A 23,278-nucleotide genomic window follows, 5' to 3' on the forward strand; every position below is an offset into this window, starting at 1 on the left:
GATTGAAGTTTATCAGAGCACAAGTCACATGACTTGGGGCAGCTGGGAAATTGACAATATGTCCAGCCCCATGTCAGATTTCAAATCTGAATATAAAAAAATCTGTTTGCTCTTTTGAGAAATGGATTTCAGTGCAGAATTCTACTGGAGTAAAAGGCATGGTTTATGGACAATCCTACAGACAGCAATAGCCTTTGATTGAAAGATGCAGGTACTCTGTTGTTTACAGCACTGTGACAAACAGGGCCATTTCTAAGCATTATGGCTTTGAAGAGGAAAATTTCAAATGCATCCCCACCTAGAATGGGGGTCTAGTGCCAAACAATATATAAGGAGAGTTGCGTTATTATTTCAAAAGGCGCATAATTACATTTAGTATACATATGCATGGCTGTCTTATTGCTCTTGTGCAGCAAGCTTACAGTTGAATCCATACAAAGGCTTGCAACTTTTAATAAAACATAGGGATTGCATGGCTACCTATCACTGTACCTATCACTGTACATATTTAATATATCCTCTGCTATTGTATACTAGTTTGCTTAAATACATAAATAAATCTATGCGCTAATTGCATTCTCAAATGTTTGAATGAGAATATTCTACACTTGGCTGCTCCAGTTTTTTACAGTCTTGGCTAAAACTTAATGTGTTCATTTCTAGGTTTGCTCGGGTCTGGCTATACAGTAATTACCTGGAAATATTAGAAATGTGTATGATGTTTAATAATGCATTAGGTGAGCACTCTCATTGACTTAATACTATGTTATTAAAAATAAAAAATACCTTTCTAGGCAGTTTTCTGTGCTTTGGGGACCACACTTTTTGCTATGATGTTTTAGAGCAGAGACCTTTACAGACAGAATGTCTTCATTAAATTCTCAGCAAGACTTAAATACTGCTAGACAGTACAGTACTTTAAAACAGGTACTGTATGTGCATAATTTTATTTACAGCATCCAAGCTCAGCATCCTCTGTGTGATGTTCTCATTTACTGCTTCCTTTTGCAGATGATACATTGCCTCTTTCCACAGCTTGTCCTTCTCACTGTAACAACATTAGCAGGCACTGAAATGATCTTTTTTTAGGTTTGGGAGTTGTTAAGATGCAGTAAAGAAGTAGTTATGTTGACTACACACATATTTATATATATATATATATATATATTTGTGTAGTCAAAATAACTACTTCTTTACTGCATCTTAACAACTGCAGAATTCTATTAAGGTCAAAGGGGTTGTTCACCTTCCAAACACTTTTTTGTTTTCAGATTGTTCACCATAAACAAAGACTTTTTTCAATTGCTTTCCATCTTTTATTTGTTAACGTTTACCAAAAATTTAAGCTTAAAGTTTAATGTTCTTGTTTCTAGTGTTTCAGTCTGGCAGCTCAGTGATCCAGGATCATTCTGGACTGTTATAATTTGATACATTTAGTTGATACATTTCTCAGCAGCCTCTGTGGGAATAAAAGCAACTATTGTATCAATTCTAACAGTTGCTTTTAATGAAGCTCATGGATTCTGCTCACCAGGGACAAAGATAACAAATGTATTAACTAAATGTATTAAAGAGTTGCCCCCCCCCCAGACTGCTTTAGAAGATGCAACAGGAAACTTTCCAAACCAATATTAGAGAAACAGTCACAAATAGAAAAAAGAAAGAAATTAGGAAAAGTCTTTGTTTATGGTGATCAATCTGAAACTAACTGAACGGAAAAAAGTGTCTGAAGGTGAACAACCCCTTTGACCTGTATATTTTATTAACTTTCTTTTATAGACTAACATTTTACCTTAAGGTGGCAATTTATACGCTCCTTTGTTGACCAGGGCCATTTTAAAGCCTTGGTGGGCCCTGGGCAAAGAGGTAGCTGGTGGGCCCCATAAGCCTGGCGCCGACGGGACGAGGACCTTATCAACTATGCGATGCGGTCCTTGATTGCAAGAAAAATCAAACCTCCCTGATCGATATTTTGGCAACATATCGCTCAAGAAGACCAGTCGGAAGCCCCCATACACTGGTAGATAAGCTGCCGAATCTGTCTAAAGGACCAATATCGGCAGCTTTAATCTGCCCTTGCATGGCCAAATTTAAAGTATGTTTAAGCTTTCATTCTTTGCTTGCACAAACTAAATGAGAGCTACTGAACCCAGACAAAAACAAATATGATTAGAAATTCCATATTTTATATACTGTGCTTAAGCTTAATGCATTCGACTAAAGGTTCAGCATCTCTATTAAAACAATGATCAAAGCCTTCAAACTTTTCACAGGAGCTCCTAATACTAGGATTTTGTTAGGAGCGTAAGTGACACATTGTCAGTGTGCCCTGGGCAGCTGTTGAAAAGCAGAAGAGTTGATTATGTCATTTTGATGCCAACTGCATTGGTTTTGGAGCTGCCATGTAATGAGTATCTGAATAATAATTAATTAGCCTTGCATACATTCTGATTCTATATATATATATAGTATATTGTACTTAGTCCCTAAGCTCAGTAAGTGACAACAGCACAGAACATGCGCAGTGAATCAGCAGAAAGAATAGGGGGAGCTACTGGGAACAGATATTCTTTGCCAAAGACCTATGGTTGCCTTGGGTTCTTTACTCTCCTTGGCTTTAGTTAGCGTATGTATAGCAAATCACAATATACATTTTTACATGTATTTGTCAAAATCTTTGATGGTCTGAAATGCTCAACCTTGCTGATGTAAAATCATTTTAAGCACAAAATTATTCACTTATGAAATGGTAGTAAAGAATGTCTGACACACAACTTTAAAGCACACAATTGCACAAAGTGAAGATCCTGTCACTGGTAGTTGCCTTAGGTCCTAATAGTATCTCTGCAGGAAACACTGGGGTAGAATGAATTTAATTCAAATGTACATTTTTTTTTGTCTTCACACCGATATTATGCAATGGATTTCCAATTAATGAGAGTAGAACTTGCATTATTGCACACTGTGGGGCTTCACATTATATAGGGAGCTCTCACCCTGTACAAAGAGCCCCATGCTTTTAGCTTCTCCTTCTAGCACCTTATGGGTGTCTGTTGACTAGAAAACAAATCATGCTTTAGATTATTTGGTATCTGTTCCAAATTTTGCCAGGCATTTAAATAGTCAGAAAAATATGCTTAGCAATACATTCCCTTCTTTGTACTCAAATGTTTAATAAATGGCAAAGTGTTGAATAGAAACCTGCCCGAAAAGCCATTAAGGAAAAGCTGAGAAGTCAGAGTTACTTATAATTAAAATTTGCACAAGGGACTAACAATAATAATGTACATGCCCACAGTTAAGATAAATTGTATTTTTTAATCAACACTTCATCTCTGGGAATTCTCACAGTAAAGTCTATGGGGGAAACCAGCAATAGGTATGAGCAGATATTTGTGGAGATAACGTTGAGCATTTTCTTCAAGCAAAGAATGTTGGAAAAACAGCAGCTGTCTTAGAATAATAAGCTGGTTCTACACTGTGTTTAGGGCAGTTGTGCTTGTGAGCCCCATTACAAATGATAGTATGGGAATGCTTGCAGAGATGGGCTACACTATCAAGTATTGCATTGCTGTCTCCTATCATCTCATTCTGGCTATAAACCAACAATGTGGCATTCCCTTACGAGTGTCATGTAGATTTGCTATTTGCCAGGTTCCTCACAAATTAGTTTTGCTGTGATTTAATGGGGCCTATGGGGCACTTCTGAAGGATCTTTGAGCATCTGAATATCTTGTGTTTGGCCAAAGTCTTTATAAATATTGCAGTAACCATATGTTATGTGTAACATCATCACATTGGCCTATGCGGGTGTGTTCTTGTAAGTGTTAATATTCAATATCTGCCCTGGACAAGACTCTAATAACAGGGGTATTGTAAGATAATAACAAGAAACTTAGACTTTGTGATATAATATAAGATACTTAATAATGTATTATTACTGGAAAGAAGAATGTTGGTCAGATCTGCTGATGCCATATGGCGGATCTACTAATAATATTTTATTAAAATGATTAGTTCTTTGTTGGATTTATTAATCAGTACAGCGTGTGAACCTGCGCAGTTGGAAGACTGCCAAAAATGTTCAGAACAGACTGCCTGTGAATAAATACAACTTTAATGTTAATGCTTCTCTGTACAGAAAAATGTTTTACTTTGACTTCACTCACTGCAGTGTACATTATTGTGTATATTGCTAGTCCCTCTAGCAACCAAAGCACTTAACATGTACATGTTATAAGCACTTACTTTTTTTGTGGTACAGGCTCTTAAGGTGGCCATAGATGTTAAGATTTTTAAAAGAACTTTTCATATCTTATCATAGAATCAAGCTTATCCTGTAACTATTTTTGAAATGTATGATTTGCCCATCAACTAAAATGACCATTTCAAGTAAATCGTCTAGCTTATGCTAGGAAAACTGTGGCTAGCAGCCTGCTTTGCCCTGCAAACAATTGGACAAATTTCACTGTGAATGATGAAAATGTTCTAACCTGACCCATCGATTTTCTAACCAAATTTGGACAAAAATCTTTAATGCACAATCGTTCTGTGCCCACTAACCTCACGATAATTTGATGGATTTGTTGGATCGCACTAAAATTGGTTGTTAGGGGGAGACAAAACCTTAATGTCTATGACCACCATTACTGTAAGCCTGTCACAGGGTGTAAACACTAGTCCACAAATGAACACACACATATTATATATGTAATAATTGGCAAAGGATTATTAGAACAAAGGGCAACCAAGCCAACATGAAAACGAGTTTAATTATGAACATTGTGCCATATAGTCGGTGACTTTGCATCCTATCTCTGTTTGATATGCATTGTATATATAAATGTTGGCATTGCAGAGAATTGTATACAGTGATTATTACGATTTAAAGAGTCCAATATTCTAACCCCTTAACACTTTATCTAGTACAGATGCATTGTTTATATTTTTCCTAATGAAATGTTGTTTTGCTTTAATCATTGCTACACTGAAACAGATTCAAATGCATCGATTATTCCAAATGTATGTATCCCTCAACCATTTTCTTTCCCCATGGTTATCCAACAATGTATAACTTTTTACTTCGTTTTTAAACATTTTTATTCAAAGGAAGTCATCAATAAAATACATGTAAATTACAATATCGTTGGCTTTTGTGTGACGTAATCAGAAAAAAATGGTAGCAGTTTCGGGTGCAATGCTTACAGCCTGTAATGAAACCAAACAAATTCTGCCTATGGCACGTTCAGCACTACCAGTGGCTTTAATTATTTTCCCAGCATGCCAAGGAATGCTCCTGCACATAAGATTTGAGGCTTTTCTAATTATTTAAAGTTGGGGAATCACTTTCTGGGGTGGTCAGTCTGCATTGGTGAAGCAGCTAACTAGGCACAGCTGTCTAAATTAATGTTTCATAAAAGAGACACTAATTAGTGGTTGCGCTGCTAAGATACAGAACTCCAAACTGATATAGATTTTACTCTAAATATATACGTCTAGATTTTATTCCTGCTAAACTGACTTCTGAAATAACACAGAAACACAATCCATTTCTAGTGATTTTCCACTTACCTTGGCAAGTTAAGACCTTTCAAATGCATACGCTTTTCTGCCACTAAACATCTCCCTCTCTCTAATGACAGCATTCAGCGAAGTATAGCAAGGATAAAAAAGAACGGATAAAATTCGACCACTCGTTTTTTTGCTCTGCCAATCATCTGTTACCAGGAGAGCAGCACAAAATCTCAACAGGATCACTCTTATACACATACAGATATTTAAAACATAATTTAGAGAGTCATACTGTTAATTATTGAATGAGTAAGCTAAACACAGGACCCAAAATCACCATAATTCTTATTCAGCCTGGACCCTCCACACACACTGCATTGGGCATCATTAGAGGGCTTCTTTAGGGTCACAAAACTGTTCATAGCAACAGCCCATTGAATCAGTTACCTTGTTTTAAAGTAAAGGAACACAGCTTAGAAAAAAACAACAGCTATCCTGTAAAATATAAGTATAAAGCCTTTCAACAGTAACACATCTAAGACATTGTGCTGACTGAAGAGATACTATAAAAATTCTAAATTTGGGTAATAAAAGGGACAATTGTCCATCAAAATTAACCACCCATCTGTGTGTCCCCCACCATCAATGACAGATGTCCTTCTAATGAACTGCAGCAAGGACACTGAATCATATGTCATCCCTTGACTGATAATGGCAGGTCTACTAATGAAAGCAGACATTGTGATTAAGGCAAAGCTGCATGACATTGGCCACACATGAAGGAAGTTCTTATAGCAACTCCAGAGTCTGAAGCATTCTGATATTTTTGTCATTTTTTTATAATAATTCAGTACTTAATACACTGCCCACACCGAACTCTACATAGTACCCATCAGACAAACTTACCCTGACTAACACCCTTCAAGCTCCATGTCATGCCCCCAGCAAGCCAAAATGTATGCCACTGAATCTGAATATCTATCATTACAACTGTAAACTACTGTCAATCTATCTCTTGCGATACAAGCTATCTCCGCCCTATCCATGAGCACATCCTGTAAAATAAATATTTAAAACCCACTCACTGTTTTAGTGTGTAAATTGCCCAAACAACACATCCTCCTCCTCTTTTGGGTACTTGCGAATGCCAGATTAACTACAAAACTAGTTGAGCAGCTTGACAACATAAAATACGGCAATAAAAAACATGTATGCAACTGAACCAATATACTGTATACAGTTACAGTATATAAATCATAATTTTGTTAAATGTTCCACCTAGTGGGCAACTGACAAAATAACATGCACAACATGCAACATGAAATGGACAAAACCTTTAACCTTAAGATGAAACCAAAAACCTCAGGCATCTCAGTCTACCCTTTTTTCAGAAAGTGGTATCAAACTGTGGATTCCACTGACCATAGAATATACAGGAAAAGTGAATTACTGGTTAGTAAACGTCCCTTTCCATCCACACATGCCTACAGTACATGAGAATGTGGGAGGCAAATCTAATACTGTAGATTTAATTTGCAATATATTCAGGGACCTAAGGCAAGGCACAATACCTATAGGCTTTTCAACTTGAATTTGCTGTGGTTGTATTGGTTCCAACAAGCCAAAAGCTTAAGGAAAGTCTCCCGGCAGCAGTAGTTTAAAAATCAAAGCTTTATTTCAGGCTAAAAATAAAAACAATGAACAGACGTCTTTATGAAACATACAGTACTCTATGACATAAATGGTCACCTGACGTGTTTCATGCCTCGTTCTGGCATTTTATCGGTTCCACTGCATGGCAACAAAGGGGTTTACTCATTTCATTCTTTCATGTGTGTCTGTACCAAGATTATTTTTCTGTGTTCAGCATCAGTCTCCTCCTTTCCCATGAGTACTGACTCACAATGCAGAGTCAGGTAAATGATCACTTATGTTGCTCTGCTGCTTTGTGAAGTGACAGTGCATTTTTAAATTGCAAAATCATCATTTATTATCATCATCATTTATTTATATAGCGCTGTCAAGATACGCAGTGCTTTATATAAACATGACAGGTTGTACTGTGCTGTTATGGAACTCCATCACCAGGAAACAATTGCTCCCAATACAATGTACCCAATATATCAATTTGTGACACTGTCCCTTCACTTTAACAGTATAATGTTGTCACATTAAAGGAAGAAGTGTTATTTTGTGATGATTTTCCAGCTTTGGCTTCATGCGGCATGTAAATACAAAACCACTTTTAAGTTCCAGCCTGTTACAAATATGTGAATTTGTCTATAACAATAGCACTAAAAATAATCATTACTATTTTCAGAATTCCCCCATGAACTACCATATGGCATATTTAAGGGTGTTAAACTATGCTGAAATACATAAAACAATGATGATTTCCCTGGCTACTATGCCCTGACAAGCACTGAAATGCTTCAATTCTATTTGGGTATGTGTGTGTGTGTGTGGGGGGGGGACTATTTTAGTGGCTTTGGTCCTGTACTTTTGGACTACTAAAAATACCTGAAATAGTCCCATGTGCCAATAGCCTAAAAGTTCTGTTGTTTGTTCTGCCTCAACTACTCAGCTAAAGCTCATGCCACTTTTAAAGGAGAACTAAATCTTAACTTAAGAAGTAGGCTAGAAATGATGTTCATTGGGGTTTGGGCTTCTGTACCAGCCCAAGGCAACCACAGCCCTTTATTAGGGAAGATCTGTGCCTCCAAATATGCCCCAGTAGCATCTTCTTTTCTGCTGATTCTCTGCACATGCTCTGTGCTACTGTCACTTACTGAGCTTAGGGGCCCACTCACAATATACAGTACATATAGAATAGAAATGTCTCAATGTAAGACTGATTAGTAATAAATACAGATACAGTTAGTACATGGCAACACAAAAAACAATGCATATAGCATCAGGGTTTCTGACAACCCCTAAGCTTAGCTTCTCAACAGCTGCTCAGAGCCCACTGAGCATTTGAGTGTCGCAGGCACTTTCCAAGATGGTGACCCCCTGTGACAAGTTTGAAGTTCTGGATTATTGCTGCTATTGAGAAGCTGAAACTTTAGGCTGGTGCAATAAATTCAGTATAAAAATTATGGCATTTTTAGCCACATTCATTTTTAGGGTTTAGTCCTCCTTTAATCTCAAGGGTAAATCACACAAGGCTCTTTCAAGCAGCAGCTTTTAAATATAAATACACTAGGCCATTGCTTTTTAAATCAGTGGGAAGAGATTGCATGTGTCTTATTGCCTACAAATGCAACTGGGGAAACAAAATGCCTGGAACTGGCGCATCTAAAAACCGGAATTACTTTCAGTTATTAAAATTACTTTTACAGCATAGGGCTACTACCCTCTAGCACAGTAGCTAAGGCAAATTGTGCAGATTAATTTACCTTCTATGTTCCACTGGCTCAACTACCTATATTTCCAGGCAGAGTACATCTGGTTCACCATAAAGGTGCAGGTTAGGCAGTGACACTGAAAATATGACCCCTGCACCCAAGGCGGCGTCCCACACAAACATAAGAATCAAAACCTGGAGAAGGGCTTTGCCAGAGGAAAAATGAGGTATGTTTTGGCTGTAAGGGATAGTATTTATTCTGTAGCTTAGGGCTCCGAGCTATATTTTTTCATATAACCAAAGTTACTTTTTAAGTGCCTTGCATATAAGAAACAGTGGACATCGTTTCATTAAAAATTAGTGATTAGTTGCAACCAGTAGTATATAGTTATGTGTAAGTCGGACAGAATGCATTTAAACAAATGATGCAAGTCTGTTAACATTGCTCTTTATTACAGATTCCACAAATTATTTAGTTGCCTGATCTTTTAATTTCTATATCAGTTTTTAAACTGGTACAATAATTGTGCAATATATATATATATATTATCCCAGAAGAAAGGTGCACACCAGGATTATTAAATTAAAACTTCCATTATCAAGACACTGAAAGGTCTTAGAGACAGAACGAAACGTTGGCCGGTTCTATTTTAATGTATTTAATAAACACAAAGTTTTAATTTAAATATCCTGGTGTGTACCTTTCTTCTCGGATAATAGATAATACAGCTTTTATAAGGTAGCACCCAGGTAGATGATCCATTTCCTAACTAATTGATGGATGGTGTGCGTTAGGTCTTTGGACTGTGTATATATATATATATATATATATATATATATATATATATATATATATATATATATATATATATATATATATATATACACATACACACAGTGCACAAGTCCTCTGCACACCATTGCGTTGCAATTACCCAGGTGCTACCAATAAACCAATAAACTGCTGTATTATTCATTCATCCAAGAAGCAGGTGCACACTGGGATTTAATAAATATAAAATTTAAACTTTAATTGTCATCTTTAAAATCGACCTATTATAGACTGTATATATATATCTATGCATATATAAAAACTTTGTCAATAACATTTTCATTGGTAGCACAAAGCATATTATACTATTTGAAGGTGGAAGACATGTTAAGACAGTAAGGTAGTGATGTTTCTGTGCTTTACATTTCCTCAAATGAGCAGCAATACATGGCAAATTATTATTATTTTTAAAGTCACTGTAACTGAATTGTCAGTAATTAAGGAAACCAGTTCATAGAATGTTACTATGACAAAACACTTAATGTTACATTTCCCCTTGGCTTCTTCAAAATCGCAACTGCTTCATCATGAGAGACACCCTCCAAGCTCTCACCATTAACTGATAAAATCTGGTCTCCCCGTTTCAGCCTTCCATCAGCTGCAGCTGCTCCCTGGGGGTGGATGAAAAATTTTAATATTCTATGTTCTAAGTACAAAGCATAGGGATTAAAAAAATCACTTGCATGGAAATTAGGTATGCACCATACAACTTGCCTATATACCAGGTATACACCATACAACTAGGCTTCAGGTAAATTCAGGACTGATAGGATTTGTTAAGTTACAAGGAGAGAAGGTGAATTTCTTTAATCTACAGTAAAGTATTCCTGCATGGTCACATATTAGAATTTTCACATATCAATATATTATAATGATCGGATTTACTTTTTCTAGTTTGTAAATGCCCTGGTACTCAAGGTAGGTAGCTCTGAATGGAAAAAAATGTTATCCTTTGGAATTTTCAGAAAACAGAAGGAATTATTATTAACAAAATATTGATGCCCAGGTTTCCTTGTTACATGATCTTCCATATACCATGGAATCCTTAGTTACCATACAGCATAATGGGAAGCTGCTGGAGAAATTCTGGACATTCTGTTCACCATGATTTCCCTCAAGATAAATTAAGCCATCACATGACCTATGAGCATTTGCCCTTAGGAACACCTCATTGTTAAAGAGATACAGTATATGTATGAAAACGAAGACATAAGCATAAGTTCACCTTTGAAAATATTGTTTTGACATAAATTGGCAGGTCTCCTTGTGGGCTTCCATAACCACCTACAATGCTGAACCCAAGGCCTTCTGTGCCCTTCTCCAAGCGAATCATTTTTGGTATAGGGGATCTGAAAAATGCATTTATTTGAGATTATAATTATATAATGTCTTTCCATGCTCAAAAATATTGGTCAGAAAATACTAAAGTCTATGTGCCCTCACAAAAATTAGAATGGAAGACCAATTCACATACAATTCTTCTATGGAGAGATCCACGTTCTTCACCAGCCCTATTATAATTTAGTTTTTCAACCTCAGCAAAGGCATTTAAGGATAAATAAAGTGCCTGCATACTGTTATTCTGCATGGAAACAAAAAAGATGGTTATATAACTTGTAAAAACAGACTAGCTCAGGTTCTTTATGGATTGCCAAGTCACCATTCTCTTCCTAATCCAGCTATCCCTTGCATCATTCAAGCTGCACTGTGCATGTGTGCACTCCTGCTGGTGCAAAGGATACCCTGGATCATGCAAAACATGCCACCAATCTGCAGTTAAGCACCCTGGGCCAGTATGGCAGGGAAAATGGTAGTGATATTTGTTACTTGTAGGTTGTCCAACATGTAACCTTATATTTCACATCCTGTGTGTGATGTATACTACAAGTGGCAGAATACAACAATTTGGAAGCGCTCCAACCCTACCCCCTTTTTTTTCTTTTATGAGCAAATTTAAAACATGCTTAACAACAGCAGTGCTCACCCTCTCACTGAGTGGGCCCCGGACCTGTTGCTTAATTTGTACGTTCAGAGGCATTCAGTGTTAACAGTTCACTCACCGCTTCAAGTCCCTGGTCCGGGTGCAGCGCCTCTAACCCACAGCTTAGGGAGACTTAACGATTAGTACATTTCCAATGTTGCGCACATTGTAAGCTTTATTTTCTAACACGCTTTGAGTGGTCTCACACGTACTCATAGGCATCATAAGTGCGTGTGAGACCACATAAAACGCGTTAGGACAATTGTCGGGATAATAAAGTTGTTTTTTTAAAAAAGTCACCGCTGTCTGCGGATCCGTGGAGTGCGCGCAACATTGTAAGCGAGCCAAGAAAGATAGGATAGGGACTGGCTTAAATGATAGGTCAGCTCTGGTCTAAATGAAACCTGCCTAACTCCAGCTGATCCAAAGGATCCAGTGGATACATAGACAGCAAGCAAGCAGTGGGTACTGATATGGCAGACATTACATCCGATGAGAAGCAGGAATATGCATTCAAGTGTAAAGGGGTTGTTTACTTTTAAATTATCTTTTAGTATGATGCAAAGAGTGATATTCGGAGACAGTTTGCAGTTGGTTTTCATTTTTTATTATTTGTGATTTTTGAATTATTTAGCTATTTATTCTCCCGTTTGCAATTGCAGCAATCTGGTTGCTAGGGCCTAATCACCCTAGCAACCATGCATTGGTTTGAGTAAGAATATAAATAGGACAGGGCCTGAATAGAAATACTAGTAATACAAAGTTACATACTAACAGTTAAATTAAAGGGAAACCACCCCTTTAAGGAATTGTCAATACCCTGCATTAACCCACCAGAGAAAAAACATTTTAGGATAAATTCTGACAGGACAAATTAAATAACAATTTCACATGTACTACTCACAAACACTGTACAGGATAATTATTGTACCGCATGAGTTATACAGGACACACATCTGGGCAAATACTCTCTGGAAAAATGGTAGCTTAATTACAGTGTAAATTTCATGTACACTAACCTCACAACATATACAATATCATGGTTGAATATTGTATTCAGCACAATAACAGTTGTTATTACAAGGGGACATAAAGTTTGGCACCACAAAAGTTTGGGGAGGGGAAATTCTGTGTCAGCAGCTGCCCTGCTGAAGGAATTTCATCCTCTCCTCTAGAACCCCCAAACATCTCTTCTCCAGGATGCTGCTGGTTTTGCCTTCAAAGCTGAAATTAACTGGCTGGGACTGGGGGGGAGATTCAAAGATCATCTCCAGCCAATCAGATGCCTAGCTGTACCAGGACTCAAACTTGAAGGAGACAGCTTGCATGCATGATAGACAATCCCTGCACAGAAATCTCATAATGAGAGATATAGAAATAGTTGCAAGCAGGTTTTTTTTAAACTCAGATTTATGTGTCAGAATGGTTTGGGGAGGCTTAGCCTCCCCTAGCCTTATTGAAAGCGATCCTATTCACAGACTTATAAACACCACACAAAGTTATAAAGCATGCTGAAATATGATTACTTACTCTCCATCTTCCACTTGATGTTCACTGCTTAATCCCTGGCCCAAAGACATGCTTTCCAACTGGCTAGCAATTGCACTTATATTTGTGTCTGCTACAACCTGGAATAATTAAAAAACATTCTGCATATGCAAACATATAAAGAAAAACTTTCTGGAAGAGCAATAAACTAGGAAAAAAGTTTGACAGGCTTTCCACTGATGCTTTTACATTTTTTTTTTTTATAAGTTGTTTTTATTAAAGATTTTCGTAAGCATGTCATACATCAATGGACCAGAAAAGTCCCAGTATCAGTCAACATAGTGAAGGAAGTATGCATGCCATATAGGATACGATACATTTAGAGAAAGAGAAAATAAACAGAAACATAAAACAAAGCTAGCATAACATTACATTTTCACGGTTTCGTATTACATATATATCAAGATTCCGAGATTGGACACAGATTCCCAGATCTAAAGAGACAGGTTAGGGCTATTTACCTGAAGTAAGATGACAGAAGCCTATTAGTACGGTGAGTCCTGGGGGGTGAACTAGTGGATGGTCTGGTTCCTTGAAGTGAGTTTTGGATGTAGTCATTTGTTTCTTGAAGCAAAGAATTACCTTTCAAGATTGATGCTTTTACATTTTACAGAGATTAAACACAACAGACTAACCACAATTAATTTAATTATGCAGTTTACCGACTTCTAAACGAATTAGGACAACAGGGGCGGGGAGTGGAACTAGACAATTAGAAAGAATGCAGTAAAGGGGGCAAGGGACAATTAGCCGCTGTTCAAGACATTGGTGTACTAAAAGAATCAAGAGATAATGATATATAGGTAAGGGACACTTTTTTCTGAACTAAAAATGTCAAAATGGACAAAATTGTCCCCAGTACTGCCCCTTGGATATACGTGAAAATTCTTGCACTAATTCATGCAATAACAACATGATCTTCAGACAAATATAAGCATTGGAGGTTTGACTGGTAGTGATCACAGTCATTTTAAAAAATGCAATATCAGAACATTAGTCACAGTGGGAATAATTTATTTTAACTAAATGACTCGTGTCAGAACTGCAAACTTGGTTTTATTGAACTGATTCAGTTCAAAGATGAAGCAGAAGCTATAAATATTACAGTAGCAAATTAAAAAAGAAAAGGAAATGGTTATATGTTTTAAATTGTGAGTTTTAATGAAATCTACCATTTGAATAGCTACAGGAAGATTAAACATTTCCTTTAACTTTCTTGCCTTCTTCCCTTCTATATTTAATTACATTATATCCCAACATTTTCTAATTTGGCCTGTGTTGTTAGTGGAGTACTGCAGGGGTCTGTCCTTGGTCCTTTTCTGTTTATTGTTTATTAATGACCTTGAAGTGGGTATTGAAGTACTGCCTGTATTTTCGCTGATCATTCAGAATAGTGCAAAACTATAAGTTCCATGTAGGATACTGCCACTTTGCAGAGACATTTTACTAAATAGGAGAAAATAGGCAGCAAACCAACAAATGATCTTCAATGTTGGTAAATGCAAGTTTATGCACTTTGGTAGAAATAAATGAACTGTAAGTAGTGATGGGCGAATGTATTCGGCAGGCGTGAATTCGTGGCGAATTTCCGCATTTCGCCGCCAGCGAATACATTTGTGAAATTGGCACAAAAATTCGCCAGCAAAAATTCGGCAGCGTCCAAATATTTTTGACGACAGTGACAGTTGCGATGCCGGCGACAATTCTAGACGCTCATTGACTTTAATGTTGGTCAGAATTGTCACCGGCATAAAAAATATTTGAAACGCAAATTTTTCTGCATTTTGCGAATTTTGCAAATTGTTTGGTGAAGCGAAATGCGAGAAATTTGGGTCTTTTCGGCGCTTCAGGACTTCAATTTCAGCTGTTTCCGTGACTTCGGGTCTTTTCGCCGCTTCGGGACTTTGGTGCTGTCAAGGGGCTCTTTAGAAAGTGCAGCACTGGCGGGCCCCCCCTTCAGGCCCGGGCCCGGAACACCTGTACCCTCCTGTTCCCCCATGATGACGGCCCTGGTTTTAGGCCCCAGTTGAGCATGCATTTCAGTTTTAGGTCCCAGTTGAGTATGCATTGCAGTTTTAGGCCCAGTTGAGTATGCATTGCAGTTTTAGGCCCCAGTTGAGCATGCATTTCAGTTTTAGGTCCCAGTTGAGTATGCATTGCAGTTTTAGGCCCAGTTGAGTATGCATTTCAGCTTTAGGCCCCAGTTCTTGGCCATTAATAAGATGGTACATCAACGAACATTACAGACAGATAGCAGGGGACAGGAAATAAAAAAAAAATCAGAGGCTGCCCCGTTAGGAACTGAATATTCATTTGAAGCAGCAAAAGTGGTTCTTCGTGGTGAAGGCAGTGAGGTTATGGAATGCCCTACTAAGAGATTTAGTAAAGGCAGATTCTATTTATGCCTTAAAGAGTGGTTTTGATGACTTCTTGAAATAATTAAGTGATCTTAATATCTACAGTTAATTTAGTATAGGTATTTATTTATTTATTTTTGTTCCACTCTTCCATGCTTTTAAAAGGGGGTTAGTGATGGAGGCAGTCAAAAATCTGTGAGGCTACAATTGTAAAATACATAAATGCTGAAATTCCAAACTTAACAGCTGCTGAACTAAAAGTTGAATAATTAAAAAACCACAGAAAACAAAATACAATAAATCATTGCAGATTGTGTCCGATATTGCAGTCTACATCATAGTTAAAGGTGAACTACCCCTCCTAAGCATTCTAACGACACCAAAGTACGTTGGTGGCCTATTTTCCTTCCTATAATGTGCTGAAATAAGTATTGTGTTTTCTTCTTACTGAAACAGGTTCAGCAAGTGTATTTGCATCAAACAGTGCAACAAATAATTTGGGTTCCAAAAAGAGAAAACAAGCACAGCAGTTAGTATACATAAATTCCATTAAATTACAGAGAGGTTAAATGGAAGCTCAGTGAAACTGCTTTACACAGATTATGTGTAGTGGAAGGTAGGTAAATTGACATATATAGAGCCCAAATTTATACATTTTTCCAGGATGCACTGCAATATTTCTTGTGAAACTTATATGACATGTCAAGTTGAACTGAAGGGTATTCTTAGTAAAAGGTAAATGCTCAGCAGTGCTTTTCTGGTTGCCAATGACCTTCTGGTTTGAGATATGCTCAAGGATAACATCGACAGACATTAACTGGTCTGCTTCTAGAAGCTATACCTTATAGTATTTTACACCCTTATCTAATTACAACACCTGCAGAAAGCAGATTAAATTGAAGAGAGTCAATGAACCAGAAGGATAGGAGGATTACTCCCTTGAGACCCTAATCCTCTGTTTTCTAATAACATCTGTACAATTCGTAAATGTTCTGTGTAGGACATACTGAAATAAGCATTTCCACACTACTGCGCACAATTATCTCGCCATTCACAGCAGCCTGTATTAAAGTTACGTAACTTGATAAGGAAATAAATTACTGACATGACATGTCACAATTATAAAGCTGGTAACAGTATTTGTTCTCAGTTTTGATCCAGGAATGTGAGGAAGAAAACATTTTTGTCAGTAATTAAACAGCTCTCAATTGAAATTCTAACTAGGTGGTCAACACAATGTAACTGGAATGAATCATTTTAAAAATTGTTGCTGCATTGGCTGTACTGTTTAACTCTTATATTTGTAGTATGGTGGTCAGGAAAAGTAGCTTTTCATTTTTGTAAAATCATTTAAATAGGGACCTGTTATTCAGAATGTTCGGCACCTGGGGCTTTCTAGATAACAGATCTTTCTGTAATTTGGATCTTCATAAGTCTACTAGAAAGTCATGTAAACATGGGCATAAACAATAGGCTGCTTAATTATATCTTTGTTTGGCTCAAGTACAAGGTACTGTTTGGTTACTACAGAGGAAAAGGAAATCATTTTAAGAAATTTTGATTATTTGGATAAAATGGAGTCTATGGGAAATGGCCTTTCTGTAATTCGGAGCTTTCTGGATAATGGGTTTCCAGATAACGGATCCCATACCTGTACTACTATTTGCAAAGGTAAGAAAAGCTTATGTAAAATGATCTTGTGAGCCTTGTTCCATTAGTGTTACCACAAAAAAAGTTAACACTGCAAGCCATGGCAGTCCAGTTCAACGCGACTAATATAATCACGTTAATACAGCCAGCAGCCGACTATAGGAATGATAATTCATATAAAATTTCCAGCATCCTGCAATTTAGATCAAGGCAGAAAATGTGGAAGTTTACTTATCACATCTGTAACAGTGATTTTGTATGTGTTGTTAAGTGACATGGAGTAAGTGCCCTCTTGGAACAAACTTACATGCAATGAACTTTATTGCCAGTTGGACCAAGTCTCTATAACAGGGGTGTCCAAAAGGTGGATCGGGATCTACCAGTAGACCTTTTGCTGGTGAGCAGTAGATCTCAAAACACTGTCAACAAACAGCTTTACTAAATCACCCTACTGTTTCATGCTTTTCATTCAGATATTTATTACATTGAGGTTACATGAGAGATCTATGTTTAAATATAGCAATATACATTTTCTCATAAATCGACATCTAAGTAATATTTTACATGGAACAGAATGCTAAAAATGCTTTTATGGATGCAGATCATCATGGAATAACATCACTAAAAGTAGACCTCACATTAGTAAAGTATGGGCACTCTGCTCCACAGAAAGACAATTATCTATGTCTCACAGCTGAGACATCTGAGGCTTTACATTAGTCACCGTACCTCCAACACAATAGTTCCAAATGCATGCTTCAGGATATTAACCACTTCCGCATGTGACAGCCCATCCAGTGATTGTTGGTTAATGCTGACAAGCCGATCCCCAACCTATACCACACATGAAAAAACATACATGTCAGTATTTATTACAGAAGGTGGTCATTAAATATAATGCAGTACAAGCAGTTTCTTTACTTTGAATTAAGAGAATAGAAAATATTCCAAGATTGAATAAATACAAATTAACCACCATTATGGTTAAAATAAGGCAACTTGGCACAAACCTTCGTATCTAAAAGCAGCTCAAAATTTACAAGCATACAGTGCTCCCTACAGTAATAATGTCTATGAAAACAGCACAATTCTCACAATATATGCACTAGAAGTCATTACTATTAAAAGTATGATGACAACTGGGCATGTCTGGGTTTTCCCTCATTATGGTTACTAAAGTAGTAAAACAAGTAGGATTATTTCATTAACATGTACTTTAATTAAGACAAAATATCTGAAGACAGATACTTACTTTTAATTTGTGTGTTCGAGCTGCTATACCACTAGCTTGAATCATGGCAATGAAAACAGGAATATCTCCAAATGAGCTGCCTTTCCCTCCTGCAATACTGATTCCAAGAGCATCATAAGGACCCTAACACAGTGTTTAAATAGAAAGGAATCAAGTCATTGCACATTTACTTCCAAGCTCTTATAGCACCTCTATTTTTTTTCACTTACTCTATTTATTTCCACAGTTCGTTGCTCCATTTCCGTGTCTGTATTTAAAGGTTAATAGACATCGTAAATACTTGTTAATTGAGAAAACTAAAGAGGAGTGCTAAGGATAACCAAAGCAAAATACAAAAGTAAAAAGCACTACAGTAGATAGACAAGTAGAAAAGATGACACAAAAAAGGGCTGGCTCTCCAGATATTTGCTCTGACGTATGCCTCTATATACTAAATCATTTTCTTTTGTAACTCTGTCATTATGTATGTCATGCAAGTAAATGGAGATAAACACAATTAAAAGACATCAACTTGATTAAGCAAATGAATTTCCAAACAAACTTGAGTGTACCACTTTTCACTGAAACTGGCACTCAGAATTAAATACAGTGAAACTCAATTTTACATACCCTGATTATATGTTTTCCCACAGTTTTTACCGCTAAATTATAATGCATTTCAATGGGTGCTTTTAATTTTAATATTGTATTTTAGTAAAGTAAGTAAAATTGACTTCTGTGCTTATATTCTTTGAATACTTGAAGAATGAGTTGTTTTAAGACATTTCCCTGATTTGACATTTTACAAGATTTGACATTTTTTTCTTGTCCCCCTCATTAAATATCACTAAGGTATAATTTCATATTTTTGGAGATCATGTCCTATGTAAATTGACTTGGGAGACCTGCTTCAAAAAGATCTGCTATAAAAGGAACAGTAACAACAAAAATGAAATTGTTTTAAAGTAATTAAAATATAAGGTACTGCTGCCCTGCACTGGTAAAAGTGGCAGACCAACAGTATATTATATTTGAATTACTTTAAAACACTTTCCTTTTTTGGTAACATAGTAACATAGTAAGTTGGGTTGAAAAAAGACACACGTCCATCAAGTTCAATCTTTGGTGTTACTGTTCCTTTAAAATTAGGTTTTTAATCTTATCTTATATTAAATTAGTATTATTATTATTATTACTATTACAGAGTTACTAACCACACACTGCACTGTGCACACATATTTTAGACACAAATGGGGCTCATTAATCAACACTTGGCAAATTTGCCCATGGGCAGTTACCTTTAGCAACCAATCAGTGATTCACTTTTAAAGACAGCTGCAAGTAGACCAATAAATGCAGCAATTTGTTTGGTTGCTATGGGTTACTGCCCATGGATAATTTTGCCCAGTATTGATAAATGGCTCCCAGTGAATTCTATTCCCCCCAGAACAGAATTTAGGGCTCAGGGAGCACAGGGTGTAAAAAACCTTTTCACACAGAAATTATACCCAGTACTTTCTGAAGTATACACCTAGCCATTTGTAGTGTTCTTTATCTGCTATATTCACTTCTCTCATCTTTCCTAACTGCCACACAAGGCTCAGGCACAATAATAATAACAACTCCATGCCACTGTGAAGGTAATTGTTGTAATATTTACCAGAATGTCTTTGTGATGAGTCTGTAGATGATTTCTTGGAGCTAGAAAAGTCTTGCATGTTGGAAATAACCGAAGTTAATGATGGAGGAAGACCACCATGGGAACTCTTTTGGTTAATCTACAATACATTTGAGTAATATTGTCTTGTTAAAATAGTTCAAACATTTTTAACAGAATAAAGTAATGATATCCTCACAGTAAATGCTCAATTACTGTTATCCATGTTTATTTATGTGCTGTTAATATTTTCATCCATGCATTTTTTAAAAGTCAATGGACATCTATTTGTATTTGTTTAGGTAAGATTTCCCCAAGGAGCTGCATTTTCATAGTTATATATAAATGCATATATATTGTGAATTTAGCTGTAAATCAGCATCTAAGATATGCATCAATACATATATACATATGTAACCCATTTTTGGCCACCCCCCTGCCAAGGTGGTACATCACAATATTTATCACTTTCAGGTCCTGAGTCCCCTTTGCAAGGTGAAAGGGTACTGGGAATTCTTCTCTCTGGCAGTGCCTCCAACTAATGGGATCCAGGAATACACCTGTGGGTGGCCCCATTAGGAATAACATGCAACACACACTTAGTTTTTATAAAAACAACAACTTTATATAAAGAAAGTGTAACTTAAAGTGTAAGTAAAAACACATTTACATCAATCAAATATAACCCACTCCCATGGAAACCTGTGACAGTCCATTTCCTGGCCCTCCATGCCAGGCAAAGTCCCGCACTACTCATTTGCAGATTAAAGTCTTAGTCCCTTATCCAAATAAGTAAAATAGGTCCCAAGTAGCACTAGCAGCCCAAAATACCTTTCCTTTCGGTTAGGTACTGGCTCCCTCGTGGCAGGCATAAATAAAGCCCGTGTCACAAATGGAAATATGCTGGATCCTCTTTTTCTCTACCCTCCCCTGGCATCACTCACCGGAGGGCTCACACACAGAGCTGGCAGGCTCACCTAGAGCTGGAGCAGGCATCCAGAGCGATGAATCCATTCCATAAACATATGCAGCTTGTATTATCCTTCAGACATAGCTCCCAGCACTGTCTATAGGGCGAGCACACTGTTGCTGAGTCCGTAGCTGAACTGTAGCTCCCAGCACTGTCTATAGCGCGAGCATGTCACATTCAGTTGGGGAAATCGGTAGCTTCCAACCCTCTTGGTCGAGCTCCCAGGCATAGGGTCGCCACCCCAGCCTCAGAGGCCTTTGTGCCTCTACATAGTGGCAGCTGAACTCGCTACTCCTTAGTGAAGTACATCAGCAAAAATCCTCCAGCAGTAATGGCTGACTGAGCACATGGGAATCTCCTTTTATAGGGCACAGCGACACCTTGTGGCTGCTTTTGGGATCAGCCATGCTGCACCAATCCAAAAGCTCTGCCCCTGGAAGCTCTAGGAGACTTCAATGTTTTCTTAGTATGAGGGCTCAGCTTGCGCCAGAGAAACTTTAGTATCTTGTCCCCAACTTTATGTCCTTACTAAAGTGTATAGTCTCAAAACTTCTTGGTATAGGAAAGCAGAAACTGTGCTGCAACATTTTAATCAACACGACATGTTTAGAGCTGTGGGTTCTTTCTCAAGTGTTAAAATGTTGCAGCACAGTTTCTGCATTGGAGTATCTGTTCCTATACCAAGAAGTTTTGAAGCTCTAGGAGACCCTACTCTCAAGCCAAACCGGGGAATTCCCAGACCATGTGGTCTTGGATTGTAGGATTAACACTATGGGTCCTTACATTTATATATACAATCAATAGGAATACAGTGTCACAACAAGGAATGCTGTATTTCATGGGACCCCCTATTTCAAAACTTTTTTTAAATCCACCAAAATAAATTTCAGCAGAAAATGTTGGTTTGTCTACATAGCAGAGGTTTCAATCTAAGTTGAATAAAATCAGTGAGAAGCAGGTGGGCACAGGCAGTTAAATGGAGAAGAGATTGTGGTTATTTTCTCTGGATTTTTGAATCAGAATGAGAACTTTCATTATTGCTTCAAGTAGTAATGTGTCTAAAAGGAATACCGTCTACATATGTATACTGCATTACCCCATGTCAGAGCCCTGTTCAATACAATGGTGTTTTATCTGTTATCTGCTATATAACCTGTGCCTTTTATCCTTTTTCCAACTTGAATGGCTACCCCCATGGCTACATAGCAGCTAGGTCATATAAACTATAGTAGTCTTTCTGAAGCAACACACCAGTTATACCAGAGCAGAGCAATACTACATTATATTTTAAATGACTTTGACACACTTTCACATTTTGGTTTTACTATTATTTTAAAAACAGGGAGTCGGAGGTACCATAAACTGAGGAGTCTAAAGATACCGACTCCACTGCCCCTGGGTTCATCATTTACTTGTATCATAAGGGATTTACTTCTATTTACCATGCTACTTTCTCCATTTTCATTAAGCTATTTTCTCTATATAAATACCATCAAGCTAAATCTGCCTGTTTAAATGAAATATTGCTTTTAGAAAAGAACAACTTGTTTTCCATCCCTAACCAAATGACAGCATATTACTCATATTTCAAGCTTAATTTATATTACCATCCTCATCATTCAACTAATATGCATTTTTATGATTAACTATTTTTTATTTTGGGTACATATTTCATAATTTATTTTTGCTATGAAAATTCTGCTACTCTGTAGTGGACTAGACGGCGTATTTACTTTATTAAAATTTACTTAATAAAGTACAGTTACAGTTACTGTATAACTGTAGAAACTGAAATAAAAAAACAACTGTTTGGTTGCTATTGGCATTTACATTTGTACAAGCTAACACCTGCTGTTAGACATGTCCTTATCTGTATTTATAACACAATGAACAATGCTAGTTAGTAAAAAGTCTAGCCAGGTTAATGAGAAAAAATACACACATTATTTTGTTTTGTTAACACAATTACTGCTTTAATTGACTATTATATTGTTGCATATCTGACCTATATGTTGTATTTCTTCATATCATCAATGTTTCATTCCTTGGGCATCTCTATTCCTTCCATGTCTCTAGGATTCCAAAACTATTACTTGTAAAAAGTTTTAAACACTTCCTGAACACCAGATTCTTCAGACTTGCCAGCCTTATACCCTCTGACTTCTCTAAGCATTATATTAAGTTACACAAATATC

At 36.9% G+C, this 23,278-nt stretch overlaps 1 pseudogene; it reads right to left on the reverse strand.

Annotated features, from left to right (window-relative positions):
• Positions 1–9,725: 9,725 nt before the first annotated feature.
• LOC108714983 overlaps positions 9,726–23,278 on the reverse strand; it is a 143,081-nt pseudogene continuing 129,528 nt past the window's right edge.

The sequence above is a fragment of the Xenopus laevis genome, chromosome 4S, assembly GCF_017654675.1.
Source record: "Xenopus laevis strain J_2021 chromosome 4S, Xenopus_laevis_v10.1, whole genome shotgun sequence".
Taxonomy (NCBI): Eukaryota; Metazoa; Chordata; class Amphibia; order Anura; family Pipidae; genus Xenopus; species Xenopus laevis.